The sequence below is a fragment of the Natrix helvetica genome (genome assembly GCF_964273705.1).
Source record: "Natrix helvetica genome assembly, chromosome: Z".
NCBI lineage: Eukaryota > Metazoa > Chordata > Lepidosauria > Squamata > Natricidae > Natrix > Natrix helvetica.
In genome coordinates, this window is record NC_138554.1 from 121,312,125 (window position 1) to 121,328,491 (window position 16,367).

Consider the following 16,367-nt stretch of genomic DNA (forward strand, 5'->3'; position numbering starts at 1 on the left):
CTTCCATTCTAGATTTTGCTTGCTGGTTTTTTTTTTTTTTTTTTGGAAACATCATTAGAAATAATACTAAGCCATCTAATCCACTTTTGTAATAGCTTTTAATCTTTCATACTAACAACCAAAAGGTTTGCATCAATTCCCTTGGGCTTTGCGGTCCATGTTGGCATTTATTAGCACTGAGTTTTCGCTGCTCGCTTTTAAACAGATGGTAATGATTTTTGTAACTTCAAAAGTGGGGAGGGGAGGGGGAGGGAGAGAATAAAAGAAATCAGCCTGGAAAAGTGCAAATAAAGTAACACAATGGGAGCCTTTGGAAGGTTGCGGCTTTAGCTACGCAGGCCATGCTTGAGGGTGTGTCCCCATGTCGAGGTAGTTTCATAAACATCACAAAAGGAATTCCATTTGGTTCAGCTGCTAAGATGCGCTGGCAGAGGCTTGTTTCTATTTTCTAGAGGAGAGGTGCCTTGCTAGCCAATGGAAAATTGTGTTCCAAACCAATCAGAAGTGTGAGAAGGGTTAGCATGGCAGATCATGAGACAGAGCTGAAAGATTTTGAATTCTAGCTGTATGGCTTCCTCTGGCTTTCAAAATTCTTATTTTATTCTTTGCTATATCCATCTGTCTGCCTGTCACATTTGTATAACATCCCATTAAGGAGTCCGGACATTTCTCTATACAGGGTTTCCACTTTACTCTCCCACTAATTAATTCTATGGGACAGAATGAGGGCAAGGAATGGAAGAGAGGGCCTGGGCTGATACATCACATAAATAGGGATTTTTTAAACTGATGAAATACTCTTTGCACCACCACAGTATGCATTAATACAGTATCTCCCACCTGAAGTTTCAGCATTGTTTTCTTTTCTCTATCTTTTCTCAATTTACATGCCAATCATTACTGCGGTTTATTCACAAATTTGTGTAGTTCATTTTTATTTGTTTCTCTTCCTGTTAACATGGATAACTATTACTGTAAATGCTTAATTTGTAGGAAGAAACCTAACTTACCTGGAACCTTTTTAAATTCTTTCTTTCCTTTTATCTCTCCAGAATATTTTACATTTTCTCTTATCTCTTTAAGTTCAAAGTTATGTTGAATGAAGTAACATCTGATAAGTTTTATTTGTATGCCAAACCATTCTCTCTATTTCTTACACTCAGCACAAATATATATTGGGTCTAAAACTGGATTGTGCTTAATTTCGATCTAATTTGCAATTTACAGTGTGATGGTAGTATGGAATAATTAATTGTATGGTATCTAAGTTCATTAATTGTGTTCAGTTAATCCAACTAAACTAAATCTTGGCCAGAATAAAAGGAAGTATATCACCCTGAATTCACACACTTCCAGTTCAAGCTCAATCCTTGATTAATTAAACCTCCCCGGCTTTACTGATACTCTAGACTAGGGGTGTCAAACTCGATTTAATAGAGAGCCGCATCAGGGTTGTGTTTCACCTGGGGGGGGGGCAGGGTGAACATAGCCAGTTCAACATCACTTGTGTTGGGGGTTCATGTGGTGGCCCGAGTTCTCTGTCAGTAAAAACGGGCTTCCAAGCTCCGTTTTCGATTGCAATTGCTTTCTGCAACCTCCTGCCAGTGGAAATGGAGCTCGCAAGTCATCACTGGCAGAGGCACCATGGGCCAATCCTTCGCTGTTTCCAGGGCGGCCCATAGACCATATCCAGCCCCCAGGCCTTGAGTTTGACACCCTTGTTCCAGACTAATTTAAAATATATATATTGCTGCATTTCCTTAATCATCCTTTCAAGAGACTATTGTGCTTCTCAGAACAAATTATCTTAAAACTGTAGGCAGACCAGACTGACTCTCAACTGTTTCCTTTTGCCACTATGAACTTCAATGAAAATATTTACACAGGAAACTCTAATTTAGTGCAAGCAACTCTTTGGACCAGTGGTATACTGAAGCTTTGAAAGCCTCTACAGGTATTCTTACAGCCTAGGAAATTAGGGAGTTTACACAACTGATGGCACAACAGTTGCATCACAGTCCCTGTTTTTAGCATTTCTTGCCTTACTGTTAAATAAAACAGGAAGTTTGAAATTCTTGAGATAGGTAGGAGGCAAGGAAGGAAATGGATCCAAGCTAAAGATTCAGGCTTCAACATCCTGAGTCAGGAAAGAACTTAAAAGAACACAAATACACTACAATGAAGAGACTTAGCATTTAAAGAGACCAGATTTGAAAAATTCAAACTGAAACCAAAATCTAATATCTTCCCAGATTTGTGAAGATTTCTTGATTAAAGGCACCATGCTCACTGATATCTGTTTGCCACAGGGATAATTTCTTTACAACAGGGCTGTAAAACTCCCTGTCTGTGGGCTGGATGTGTCATGTGCTGGACATGCCCACAGCCAGTGCGGCCGCGCGGGCAATTATGGGGAGAACGAGGTTCTCCCATATAACACCTCTCCTGCGCGAGCTGCACTGGCTCCCTGTGGTCTACCAGGTGCGCTTCAAGGTGTTAGTTACCATCTTCAAAGCGCTCCATGGCACAGGACCTAGCTATTTGCGGGATCGCATTCTGCCCCATACATCCCTGCGACCAATTCGCTCTCACAGAGAGGGTCTCCTCTGGGTGCCGTCCACCAGACAGTGTCAGAGGGCGGCGCCCAGGAGTAGGGCCTTCTCTGTGATGGGCCCAGCCCTCTGGAATGACCTCCCCCCAGACATCAGGATAACGACCGATCTCCGCTCCTTCCGCACGAAACTCAAGACCCACCTGTTCCAACTAGCCAGCCTGGCTTAAACTAGAACTTTCTAACCTCCCTGGCAATTTTAATTACGGTAAAGGTAAATTTTGGGGTTTTAAATTATTTTAACTGTTTTAATTTATTGTTATTTATTTTAACCTAGTGGCTTTTTATTGGAATCTTATTTGTTAAGCATTGATGTCACCTCCTCCATGCCACATCTGTATATTTGTTTTGATTGTACGTCGCCCCGAGTCCCTTTGCGGAGAGGGGGCGACTGATAAGTCAAATAAATAAATAAATAAAATAAAATTTTAGTGAAGGGGAGGAGTCCCAATAAGTCACGTGATGCTGCTGTGATGACATGAATTTGATACCCTTGCTTTACAGTAAAGAAAAGCCACAGGGATAGGATTCTTAAAAGTAGGTGCTTTTTACTGAGTTGTTAATGTACAAGGGTTATCATGAAGTAGGGAGAAATTTTCTGACATGAAATGACTTGCCTCTAGAAGTTGTCGGTCCTCCAACATTTTAAGTTTTTAAGAAGATATTGGGTTGCATTTGTCCGGAACAATCCTTGTTTTATTGATTGCATGTAATATTCTAATTTTCTGAGATGGTGGATTTGGAGTTTTCATGAGTTGTACGCCATAATCATCACAATTATGACAAATCACGGCTTGAACTATCTTACTTTACATGTAATGAGTCTTATCTCATATATTAGTTTCACCTTTTAAGTTGCATTACTGAAATAAATGAACTTTTGCATGATATTCTAATTTTTCCAGTTTCACCTATATAAGAAATAAAAATTACAATTAAGGAGAACAACACTTAAAGTTGATTTACAATTATAGAATGGAGCAAAATATTCTAACATTGGACATATGGAAAGTTATTTTTGAAAACAAAATGGACTCAGGTTATTAACAATGTCAAGGTAGACATCTGGTATACGCGGAGAGAGTATTTCTCTACAATATGATATGAAAGAGGATGTTTTATCTGACAAGATCAAGAATGACTTTTCTTTACTACATACTTATTTTCTTTTCTATATATCTTCATATTTTCCCTTTTTTTATCCTTCCTGCATCTTCTACTCTTTCTGTTTTTCTATATTTAAGTTTGCATTCGTTTTTACTACTGTAATAATTTTTAATAATTGTTGGTGCTGCTGTTGCTAGAAAACATTATCAAACCATCATCAGTGTTAGCATGATGGAAAGGAAACGTCTGCAAGAAAGCATCCAAGCTCAGAGAGCACCGAGAACCCCACAAAAATAAAATCTGAAGTTTAAAATTCTATATCCTACCTATCTTTTCAAATGAGAAGAAAATATTTCTCCGATACAATGTATACAAACCCCCATGGATTCTCCACCTCTACTTTGCAGTTCTAAAATGGTACAGAAGTCTCCAAAGGTTTAGGACGTGCAGCTGATCAACTCATCTCCTCCACTCACCACATGAACTGCTGAAAGTGAAGCCAAGGAAAGACCTCAGCACTTTTCTCTTTATACATCAATGCACCTTAAGCACTTCCATATGTTACTTTTACATTTACTGGTCTTGAGTCAGTAACCTCTAAAATTTATTTTGGAAGAGCTGAGGGAAGGCTCTTTCAATAAAATGGAGGATAAAAGAGTGTGAAAGAAGGTTACATGTTTGGAATCCAAATGTCAGTTGCTGTTAAGATGAACTGCTCCATATTAAGATCCAGCCAACTGACTTGTGCTTTGCTGGAAAATTCCAGAAGAGAGTATACGATTGAAAAAAATGTTGGACCGTTCTGGGATTGAATGGAGATTTCTGGATGACTGACGCACATCTTGATTAACTCTTCACATCGAGACATTATAAAACAGCAGCTTTGTTACAGAATATGTGATTTAAAAATTGCCGCTCTCAAAGCTTTACCTATTATTTTCTAAGTAAGTAAGTCCTTTTCAACTTGCTTAAGTGGATACCAAATTTTCAGCTGATAGATTCAATCCAATCTGAATAGAGCTGGTAGGGATTTTGGAGGTCTTCTAGTCCAACTCTCTGTTCAAGCAGGAGATCCTATATCATTTCAGAGAGGTGGCTACCCAGTCTCTTCTTTAAAAACTCCAGAGATGAAGCACCCATAACCTTTTTCCCCCCAAGTTTTTTATTTTTTCATTTTCATAACATATAGCCACATGTATACTATTACATAACCAACATCGTATTATATTATCAACTGTTTACATCAATTCGTCTTACCATCAACTCCCAAAAACAATTATTGGCTCTTCTGCTCTCCATACACCATATTTGTACCTTATCCAATTCTTTCTTCTACCTCTCTCCTCCTCTTCCCTACCTTTCTTCCCTCTGTCGTCCTTCTCTACTTCCCCTTCCTCTCTCCTTCTCCTCTCTCCCCTTTCCACTCCTTCTTTCTCTCTTCCTCTTCCCCCCTGCCCTCTCTCCTATCCCTCTCTTCTTCCCTTACCTCTCTCCTCTACTTCACACTCTTCATCTCATTTACTTGGTAAATTTCAGCCTCTGAGCGAGCTCCATTTTATGTTGATGGTATTTACAATTCTTTTTCAATATACATATTTAATTTTAACATATATCTTCCTCTTTCTTTTTTTAAGAGAAAAAAAGTATACATATATAGCAGTGATGGCGAACTTGTGGCACACATGCCACAGGTGGCACGCGGAGCCATTTGTCAGGGCATGCGAGGCGCTGCCCTGTCAGCTGGACAGCGCACATCCGTGCGCTGGACAGCTGATTTCACCTTTTAAAACCATTTTTCGCCCTCCCCAGGATCCAGAGCCTTTATAGGAGCCTGGGGAGGGCAAAAAGAGCCTCCCCCCCCAGAGGCCCTATGCAGGCTTCATGAGCTTCCCTGAAGCCTCCAGAGCGCAAAAAACCAGTCTTACCGGCAAACCAGAAGTTTGAGAAAGGGCTTCCTGTTTGCTTGGAGGGTCGTTTTGACTGCTCCGTAGGCTTCAGGGAAGCCTCCTGAAGGTCCCTGAAGCCTTCGGAGCGCTCAAAATGACCCTCCAAGCAAACCAGAAGTGACTTCCGGTTTGCTCAGAGGGTCGTTTTGAGCGCTCCAAAGGCTTCAGGGAAGCCTCCTGAAGGTCCCTGACTGAAAGCCTTTGGAGCACTCAAAACGACCCTCTGAGCAAACCGGAAGTGACTTCCAGTTTCCTCGGAGGGTCGTTTTGACTGCTTCAGAGGCTTCAGGGAAGCCTCCTGAAGGTCCCTGAAGCCTCCGGAGGGCTTCCGGTGGGGCGGGGGAGACTGTTTTAGCCCTCCCCATGCTCTGATAAAACCTCTGAAGCCTGGGGAGGGCGAAAAAAGCATGCAAAAATGGGGGTCATGCCTGTAGTGTGCGCATGCGTACTGGGGGGGTTGCACATTGCATTTTGGGTGCGGCATGCCTGCACATGACTCCCCCTGCGCTCCCCCCACTTATGGCACACGAGCAAAAAAAGGTTCACCATCGCTGATATATAGTCATTGTATTTTTAAAAACCCCACAGCCTGTTTTTGAGCGAGATGTAGAACTGGTTACAATTCCCAGATATTCTCATCACTGTATTTATATAATTATACATCCTTACATGCCCCAAATTTGTGATTCTGTCTTTGTAATCCCAATAATTTCCCATTGTAGGTATATTTCATGTTCCCTTTCCATTTTTCCATATCTTGGCTTAGATTACTCTTGTCTTTAAATAACAATCTTTACTGTTCAATGTTCATTACAACCCCCTTAATCTACTATATAGAATAACAAGCGGTACACATCTCACTTTGTTCATCATCTTAGGGGTTCTATATGTATCCATGTTTCATATATTTTAACCCATTCTTAATTGTCCTTCCATTGTCATATCCAATCAATTAGCAACTGTGTTTAATTATCATGTATAAAAGTGAATCACATATCTCTGCTTTACATTCTCCCCATAAGTTTCGTATTTGTCCATATTCCTTATATTTTAACCTTTATTTAGTTATCTTTCCATTATCATATTAAATCAGTTAGCAACTCAAATTTATTATCATGTATAGGAGTGAACCACATATCTCAGCTTTATATTTCTCCATATAACAATTTCCAATTATCTGATTTTTCCTAGTAAGCCTTTTATCCCACTTCTCTATTCCTGTCTTCTCCCTTTTCTTTGTTTTGTTTCTTTATTTCTTTAAAAACTCCAGTAATGAAGCACCCATAACTTCTGAAGGCAAGTTGTTCCACTGGTTAATTGTCTTCACTGTGAGGAAGTTTCTCCTTAATTCCAGGTTGCTTCTCTCCTTGATTAGTTTCCATCCATTGTTTCTTGTCTGGCCTTCTGATGCTTTCAAAAATAATTCGACTTTGTGGCAGCTCCTCAATTACTGGAATGCTGCTGCTGCTGTCATGTCACTCCCAGTCCTTTTCTCTAGACTGGCCATAGCTAATTCCTGCAACCATTCTGCATATATTTTAGCTCCCTTTAATTATCTTAATTGCTCTCCTCTGCACTTTCTTTTACGTTAACGTCTTTTGTCATTGTGCACCTTATCAGAGTTCTTTTTTCCCTTTTATATCCAGAGTTGGAAGATTTTCATATCCATATTATGTATTTATATGATGTAGTTCAGGATGGGCTGCTGGGGGTTCGCACAGATTCGGACGATCCTCTAGCTAGGATTCTTCCTGGTTTGTGAACTCTTAAATGCTCTGGCTGGCCTCTGGAGCCTGGGGGGAGCAGTTTTTGCCCTCCTGGAGGCTCGAGGAAAGCTTCCGGAGCCTGGGGAGGGCAACACCTCCCCCTCCCCCGTTGTGTTGCAAGAGGCTGATTAGGCCACGCCCACCATGGCCACGCCCACCCAGCAACATGGCAGTAAACCCATTGCTGGAACCTTTGAAGTCCATCCTTGATGTAGTTACAAGAGCAGTTTTTTTTTTCACTTTTCCCAAACTATTGTCTTCCATAATCCAGAGCTACACTAAACAGAAATTTCTCTCACTATTGTTGAGGAGCCCATTTTTGGAGAACATCAAGTTTGAGAAGACTTTTCCTGTGAACTTGATTTGATTATGCAATCAAGTTTATGAGCTTTTTCTTATAATGAAGCTGCCACTCTACATTTTAGGATTTTTTTCCTATTTTGTTCCTGCTATCTGAAATTAATTTTCTTTGAATTACATCTGGATAATAAAGTCCAATCTCTTGAAATTTAAAAAGATTTTTAGAATGCATCTTTTTATGAGTGCCAGCATAAAGCTGAAAAAAAATTAAAATAAAAAGAGCTTCATTCTTTCTATTTATTAGTCTGCTCCTTAATTGAAAATTTTCCAATCTGAGGTTCTTGAAGGTATCGTCCCTTAACTTTTTTTAAATAGATCCACGGGTATTCCTTGATTTACATTTGTTTGCTGATAGTTCAGTTACAAGGCATAGAAAAAAAGTGACTTAAGCACATTTTTCACACCTAGGGCAGCATCCCCATGGTCACATGATCAAAATTCAGACACTTGGGAACTGATCCATATTTGTGATAGTTGTGGTGTTCTAGACTCATGTGACCACGTTTTGATGTCTTCTGACAAGTAAATTCAATGGGGAAGCCAGATTCACTTAACAACCATGTTACTAATGCAACAATCACAATGGTTCATTTAATAATTGTGGTGAGAAAGGTCATAAAATGGGGCAAAAGTCACTTAACAACTGTCTTGCTTAGCAATGGAAATTTTGGTCTCAGTTATGATTATTAAGTTAAGGACTAGCTGTAGGTGATATAGTTGATTAGGCAACTGTCCGTTAAGATATTCATATAAGATGCAACCATCATGAATACAGCTACCACATGTTACAAAGATCTTCTTGAGCTCTGAAATATTATCTTCAAAGAGAGAACTGAAATGTCATAATTTTCAACACCAGATTAAGACATTTTAATTTGCTAAGGCATTGTTGCAGATAGTCCTCAGCTTTTGTTTGAAGTTACAACAGCACTGGGGGAAAAAGACTTACAATCAGTCCCACACTTACGACCACTGCAGCAACATCACAGTCACATAATAAAAATCCGGGGTCAGATGTTCACTAATGTGACCTTCCCAGCTGACTTCTGATAAGCAAAGTCAGATTTGCTAAACAACCATGTTTCACTTAATAACTGCAGTGATTTACTTAACAACTGTGGTACAATACTTGGTAAAAACAGACATGATTCACTTAACAATTTTTGCCTAGCAATGGAAATTTTAAGTCTAAGAAGGACTACACTACAGCATCTGTTATTGGTTACAATGCAGTTTGAGGTATTATTTAATAATGTGTTGTGTTTTTTGGTGTTATTTTTATATGATGGGTTCAAACATATTTTATAATAGTCTTGACCTTTTCATATGCATTATTCTAAAATTGTTTGAATGAAACGCACTATAAATGTTTCTTTAAAAAATAAAATAATTATTAAACTTTCAGGCTGCTGAAAAGTGGTTTTAAAGCCGGATTAGAGGCATTACTATAATAGAGAACTGGGTTTTTTCAATAGATATGAACTATGGTAACTAAACTGAACTTCTACGTTCAAAAGCAATGTCTTCTTAAATCTTTTTATTCAAATATTTAGGCATTGCAGATGGAAAAGGAAATACTGCTGCCTTCATGCCAAACTTAGGGATTTATTGTAGGTCTGTGTTTGGCTAAGGTAGAAACAAGATTCCAGGCTAGACTAACTGTTGCCCTAAATAAGCTCATTTTTTAAACTGAACAGTGATTTGAAATCTGAATAGTAAAAGAACATTTTCAAGATATTTCATACTAGAAATAGGAAGTTATAGTGGTGCAGCTTTAAAAAAAAACATAAATCAATTAACTAAATGACTGGCAACTACCCACATTTCCACAGCACCGTGTACTGCATCTGACCTCTCAAACTGACCAGTTATTTCCTATTTGTTTATAACTAGACTGTTTTAATTGTAGAGTTTTTAAAATGAAAAAAGTATCTCTGTATCTGACTCCAATTTCTTTTTCTCAGCTAATGACAAATTAGGTTTATTCCTCTAATCCTCTTTATATATTTGTAGTTAAGTATTTAGTAACCCTACAGCTGTAATATAATTCCACTGAGATATTCCATTCCAGATGCAGTTGTATTCCACAGCTGGGAGGGATATTAAGGGACTATTGCATAATTCCTATCCCATTCTAACCCAGAGAGAAATTAAAAGCTGCAATTCAAGAACTGTGTCCCTGAATCACTCCTGGTACTTCTTCCTGGTCTGTTTCACCTGTCAGTTTATAGTTAAATAAAGGCCCACATTTTCTTTTAATCTCTGGCCAAAAGACTGATTCACCTCTCCTTTCTATTTATTTTTTGAAGCATATCAGTTCTTTACCTTTAATTGCCTGTCACTTTTGTTGACCCAGAAAATGAAACAGTACAAATTCCAGTGTTTCGTGACATCAAACTTCCAAAGTTTTCTTCAGTACTTTATTAGGAACATCCTCTTAACAGATCAATAGTATGATAAGCAGGCTAAATCATTGGTCTTGAAGTTCAGTTTATTCATCTGCAGTCCTTCTTAGAGGGCCAACTTAAATGGAAGAAGGGATGAGGTATGTAATTTATGACACGAGAGACCTGGAAGAACTGACTTGGAGATTAGAAATCCAACAATAATTGAATATATAACAGATGTTTGGCAAATGTTTCCCTTTGTGTTGTCACATGAAGCAAACCTAAGTCTCGAATTTGGATGAAACTCAGAATAAAATTAAAATGTGGTGTAAGACTATAATCCAGAACTATTTAGAGTTGCTGCATATATTACATGCATGTGAACCAGAGATGGGTTGCTCCTGGTTCGGCCCAACTGGTAGTGGTGGCAGTGGGAGGCTCCGCCCACCCACTCACTTCTGCACATGCACAGAATTGTTGCATATGAGTGCGTGCATGAGCAAACCGGGAGTAAACTGGTTAGCAATCCACCACTGATGTGAATGCTGCAAGGAACTCTCTGCAGTAACTTTACCCACTTGTCAGAATTATCAACCAGAAGGACCAGACTAGATGGTAATGTTGGGAATTGTAAACCCATAATCTGGGTTTCCCGGTGATGTCCCGGTGCTTGGAAGCCGTACGGGTCTGGATGGATGACAACCAACTTAAACTCAACCCCTCCAAGACGGAGTGGCTGTGGCTTCCGGCCCCCCGGTTCAACCAGTTGCTTCCATCTCTGGCCATTGGGGGCGAGCAACTGGCCCCCATGGAACGGGCGCGCAATTTGGGCGTCCTCCTAGATGCCCGGCTGTCCATGGATGACCATGTAACAGCCGTGGCAAGGGGGGCGTTCCACCAGGTCCGCCTGGTGCGCCAGTTGCGCCCCTTATTGGACCAGGATGCCTTGCGCACAGTCACCCATGCGCTAGTGATGTCTCGCCTGGACTACTGCAATGCTCTCTACATGGGGCTTCCCTTGAGATGCACTCGGAGACTACAGTTGGTTCAGAATGCGGCCGCGCGGGTGATTATGGGGAGGACTAGGTTCTTCCATGTAACACCTCTCCTGCGCGAGCTGCACTGGCTTCCTGTGGTCTATTGGGTGCGTTTCAAGGTTTTGATTACAATCTTTAAAGTGCTCCATGGCATAGGACCTAGTTATTTGCGGGATCGCATCCTGCCCCATACATCCCTACGACCAATCCGCTCACACAGAGAGGGACTTCTCCGGGTGCCGTCCGCTAAACAGTGTCAGGGGGCGACACCCAGGAGCAGGGCCTTCTCTGTGATGGGCCCAGCCCTATGGAATGACCTCCCCCTTGACATCAGGATTACTTCCGATCTCCGCTCCTTCCGTGTAAAGCTCAAGACCCACCTCTTTCAATTATCTGGCCTGGCTCAACCGTAGTTTATCCTCCTCCTGACAGTCCTTTTAAATTGTATTTTATCATGGGATATTTTAATGGCTAATTTTAATTTTCTATTATTATTATTATTGTGATATATGTTTGATTATTACCTCCTCCATGTATGTATATGTATGTATATGTGTGTATCTGTATGTCTATATGTATGTATGTATATTTTTATTGTACGCCGCCCCAAGTCCCTTGCGGAGAGGGAGCGGCTAACAAATTAAAAATTTGAATTTGAATCTTTAAATGGAATTGCACTGAGAAATGTCCATATCATTTTCAATGTTGTTGTTTTCCAGGTATGTTGGAAATAAATCCAATCACAACAGGTCACTAACTGAGCCAAAGCTGATCTCCATGTTTTTGTGATAGAATTATCTAATGCATGTAATGGAAATATATTACAATATTCCCATTACTCCAGCTGCCCTAGAGAGAAAAATAATAGAGATGCAAAAGAATGATGACTAAATGCTATGTAGCATTTAGGTTATGTGGCATTTAAGTTTCAAAGGCAAAGAGGCAAAGTACTTTGTATTTGCAGGTACACCTGCAATTTCTCAAACCAAGCATGTATTCTTTCAGGATCATATTGCAACTTCAAGGGTAGGTAACCACACAATTCCAGGGGAAGATACAGTCAAATTAAAGAATTACAGAGAACACCAAGTAATACAATAAACCTCTTGCGCTTTGAATCCAAAGCACTGACAAATCTCAATGATCAGTATATCTATCATTCCAGATACTACCGTAGAAGTAGAGTGGGTTTTGTTACTATTCTTTGCTTGTTTCTGTTCATCATTGTGTATTATTTGCAATATGGACATTTTGTAGTAGATATATTCCCAATGAATAGCATCAACCATGAAAAAAGATGGACAGAGATGTGTCAGCCCTTCAAAGTAGATCAGACTAGGAATCCTATGTTCTTAGATCAATACTAATTTTATTATATAAACTATAGTAATAGAATTTTGCAAGTCTCACTATGCTTCCTTCTTTCACTTTAGGGAGGATCTTATCTGAGACATTTACTTAGATTTCATTTTTTCTTCAGACTCACCTTATTCTTATTTGACTATTGTCTTGATAGCCACTCTTTTTCCTGTCCTTTTTCCTAGATTCTACAAAATATCAGACAATAATTTGTCTGGGATGGTATAAGGTCTCCTACCTGTTCAGGGAGTTGGACCAAAAGATCTCCAAGGTTCCTTCTAGCTCTATCATTTTCTGATTCTGTGATTCTATCTTTTGTTCTACATACATACTTCTATTTAACTTTTAAAGCTTGCCAGAAATATTATATCTATGGATCAATATAAATTAAATCTTTGCTAATGTCTTAAGTGTACATATATAACATAAATGTTTGTAGGCAACGTTCCCCAATGTACATTGGTTTTATATGCAACCTTCTTTAATGTATTTTTAAAAAACCATAGATTTAATTCTTGCTATTATTTCATATCCATTTGCTAAACATACATTTTTATAGAACACATACTTTTTATCAGAAAGTTTTGAATGATGGATGTTAGTGAATGTTCATTGCTAACAATGCATTTCAACATGTTATACTATTTTATTCCTGCAGAAATCATTGATATATTGCTTTTCCCTAAGTCTGTTAATTTTCTTATGTTCTATGTCCCAATCCTCAAATGAGAGCATCACCTGAACTATTTTCAAGTCAACACATTTGACATTTTTAAATTGCTGCAATTATAAATTTCAAAATGGACACAAAGAAAAAAAGTCATGCTAGTTAAGAGCATTTATCAAAGCAAAAAATGAAAAGCTGGGGGAAGGTCTTGGCTGAATATTGTTAATAATTGTTGAAGTTTGCAATAGTGGCAAATATCTGTAGCTTGGGTGTAGGATGAAGGTGAAGGTTCATTCTCAGAGCTTGCGGGTTGGTTTCCGAATGATTCATTACCAGGCTAGGTAGCATCTTCAGAGTTTAGGGGATATCAGTGTCAATGTTCAGAACACTGACAAGCCCTAAACTCCATTGAGGATGTTACCTAGACTGGTAACGAAACATCCAGAAACCAATTAACAAGATTGAACAACGAACCTTCACCCTCAATAGTTGAAGTACTTTTCTATCAAAAAACTTAAAACTTCATCTTGTACAAACTCTGTGAAAGTTAGAGATGAAACTCGAAAAATTAGAATATCGTGCAAAAGTTCATTTATTTCAGTAATGCAACTTAAAAGGTAAAACTTATATGAGATAAGACTCATTACCTGCAAAGCAAGACAGTTCAAGCCACGATTTGTCATAATTGTGATGATTATCTTACAGCTCATGAAAACCCCAACTCCACAATCTCAGAAAATTAGAATATTATATTCAATCAATAAAACAAGGATTATACATAGAACAATATCTGACCTCTGAAAAGTATAAACATGCATATGTACTCAGTACTTGGTTTGGGCCCCTTTTGCAGCAATTATTGCCTCAATGCGGTGTGGCATGGAAGCTATCAGCCTGTGGCACTGCTGAGGTGTTATGGAAGACCAGGACGCTTCAATAGCGGCCTTCAGCTCTTCTGCATTGTTCGGTCTCATGTCTCTCAACTTTCTCTTGGCAATGCCCCATAGATTCTCTATGGGGTTTAGGTCAGGCGAGTTTGCTGGCCAATCAAGCACCGTAATCCCACGGTCATTGAACCAGGTTTGGATGCTTTTGGCAGTGTGGGCAGGTGCCAGGTCCTGCTGCAAAATGAAGTCAGCATCCCCATAAAGCTCGTCTGCGGAAGGAAGCATGAAGTGCTCCAAAATCTCCTGGTAGATGGCTATGTTGACCCTTGACTTAATGAAGCACAGTGGACCAACACCAGGAGATGACATGGCTCCCCAAATCAACACAGACTGTGGAAACTTCACACTAGACTTCAAGCATCTTGCAGTTGTGCCTCTCCATTCTTCCTCCATACTCTGGCTCCTTGGTTTCCAAATGAGATGTAAAAGTTGCTCTCATCAGAAAAGAGGACTTTGGACCACTGAGCAACAGACCAGGTCTGTTTTTCTTTAGCCCAGGTAAGACGCTTCTGACGTTGTTTGTTGTTCAGGAGTTGCTTGACAAGAGGAATGTGACATTTGAAGCCCATGTCCAGGATCCGTCTGTGTGTGGTGGCTCTTGATGCACTGACTCCAGCCTCAGTCCACTTCTTGTGAAAGTCCCCAACACTTTTGAATGGCCTTTTCCTGACAATCCTCTCCAGGCTGCGGTCATCCCTCCTGCTTGTGCACCTTTTTCTTCCACACTTTCCCCTTCCACATAACTTTCTATTAATGTGCTTTGATACAGCACTTTGGGAACATCCAACTTCTTTGCAATTACCTTTTGAGGCTTTCCCGCCTTATGGAGGGTGTCAATGATGGTTTTCTGCACAACTGTCAGGTCAGCAGTCTTTCCCATGATTGTGATTCCTACTGAACCAGACTGAGAGACCATTTAAAGGCTCAGGAACCCTTTGCAGGTGTTATGGCTTAATTAGCTGATTAGAGTGGGACACTTTGAGCCTAGAATATTGCACCTTTTCACAATATTCTAATTTTCTGAGATTGTGGATTTGGAGTTTTCATGAGCTGTAAGCCATAATCATCACAATTATGACAAATTTAATTTAATTTTAATTTTATTTAATTTATAGACCGCCCCCTCTCCCCAAAGGGACTCGGGGCGGTGTACAGACCACAATAAAACAATATACAAACTTAAATAATTATAAATACCCATTAAAACAGATTATATGATAGGCTGTACAGCATAGTTAAAAATTAAAACAACCTATAAAATCTATCCCTAAACATTTAAAATTTAAAATACAGGCTAGAGGGACACAAAAGCTACAGTTAGGCCAGGCCAGCTAAATTAAACAGGTGGGTCTTTAGTTTGTTATGGAAGGAGCGGAGATCGGTCGTTATTCTAATGTTGGGGGGGAGGTCATTCCAGAGGGTCGGGCCCATCCCAAAGAAGGCCCTACTCCTGGGCGTTGCCCACTGGCACTGCCTAGTGGACGGCACCCGAAGGAGTCCCTCCCTGTGAGAGCGAATCGGCCGCAGGGATGTATTGGGCAGGATGCGATCCCGCAGGTAGCTAGGTCCTGAGCCATGGAGCGCTTTAAAGATGATAGTCAATACCTTGAAACACACCCGAAAAGCCACAGGTAGCCAGTGCAGCCCGCGCAGGAGAGGTGTTACATGGGAGTATCTGGTACCTCCCATAATTGCCCGCACGGCCGCGTTCTGGACCAACTGCAGCCTTCGGATGCATCTCAAGGGAAGCCCCATGTAGAGAGCATTGCAATAGTCCAGTCGGGACGTCACCAGTGCATGGGTGACTGTGCGCAGGGCGCCCCGGTCCAATAGGGGGCGCAATTGGCGCACCAGATGAACCTGGTGGAACGCCCCCCTTGCCACGGCCGTCACATGATCATCCATTGACAGCCGGGCATCCAGGAGGACGCCCAAATTGCGCGCCCGCTCCAAGGGGGCCAGCTGTTCGTTCCCAATGGCCAGTGATGGAACCCACTGGTTGAACCGGAGTGCCGGTATCCACAGCCACTCCGTCTTGGAGGGAGTGAACTGCGGCTTGAACTGTCTTGCTTTGCATGTAATGAGTCTTATCTCATATAAGTTTCACCTTTTAAGTTGCATTACTGAAATAAATGAACTTTTGCACGATATTCTCATTTTTTGAGTTTCACCTGTATACT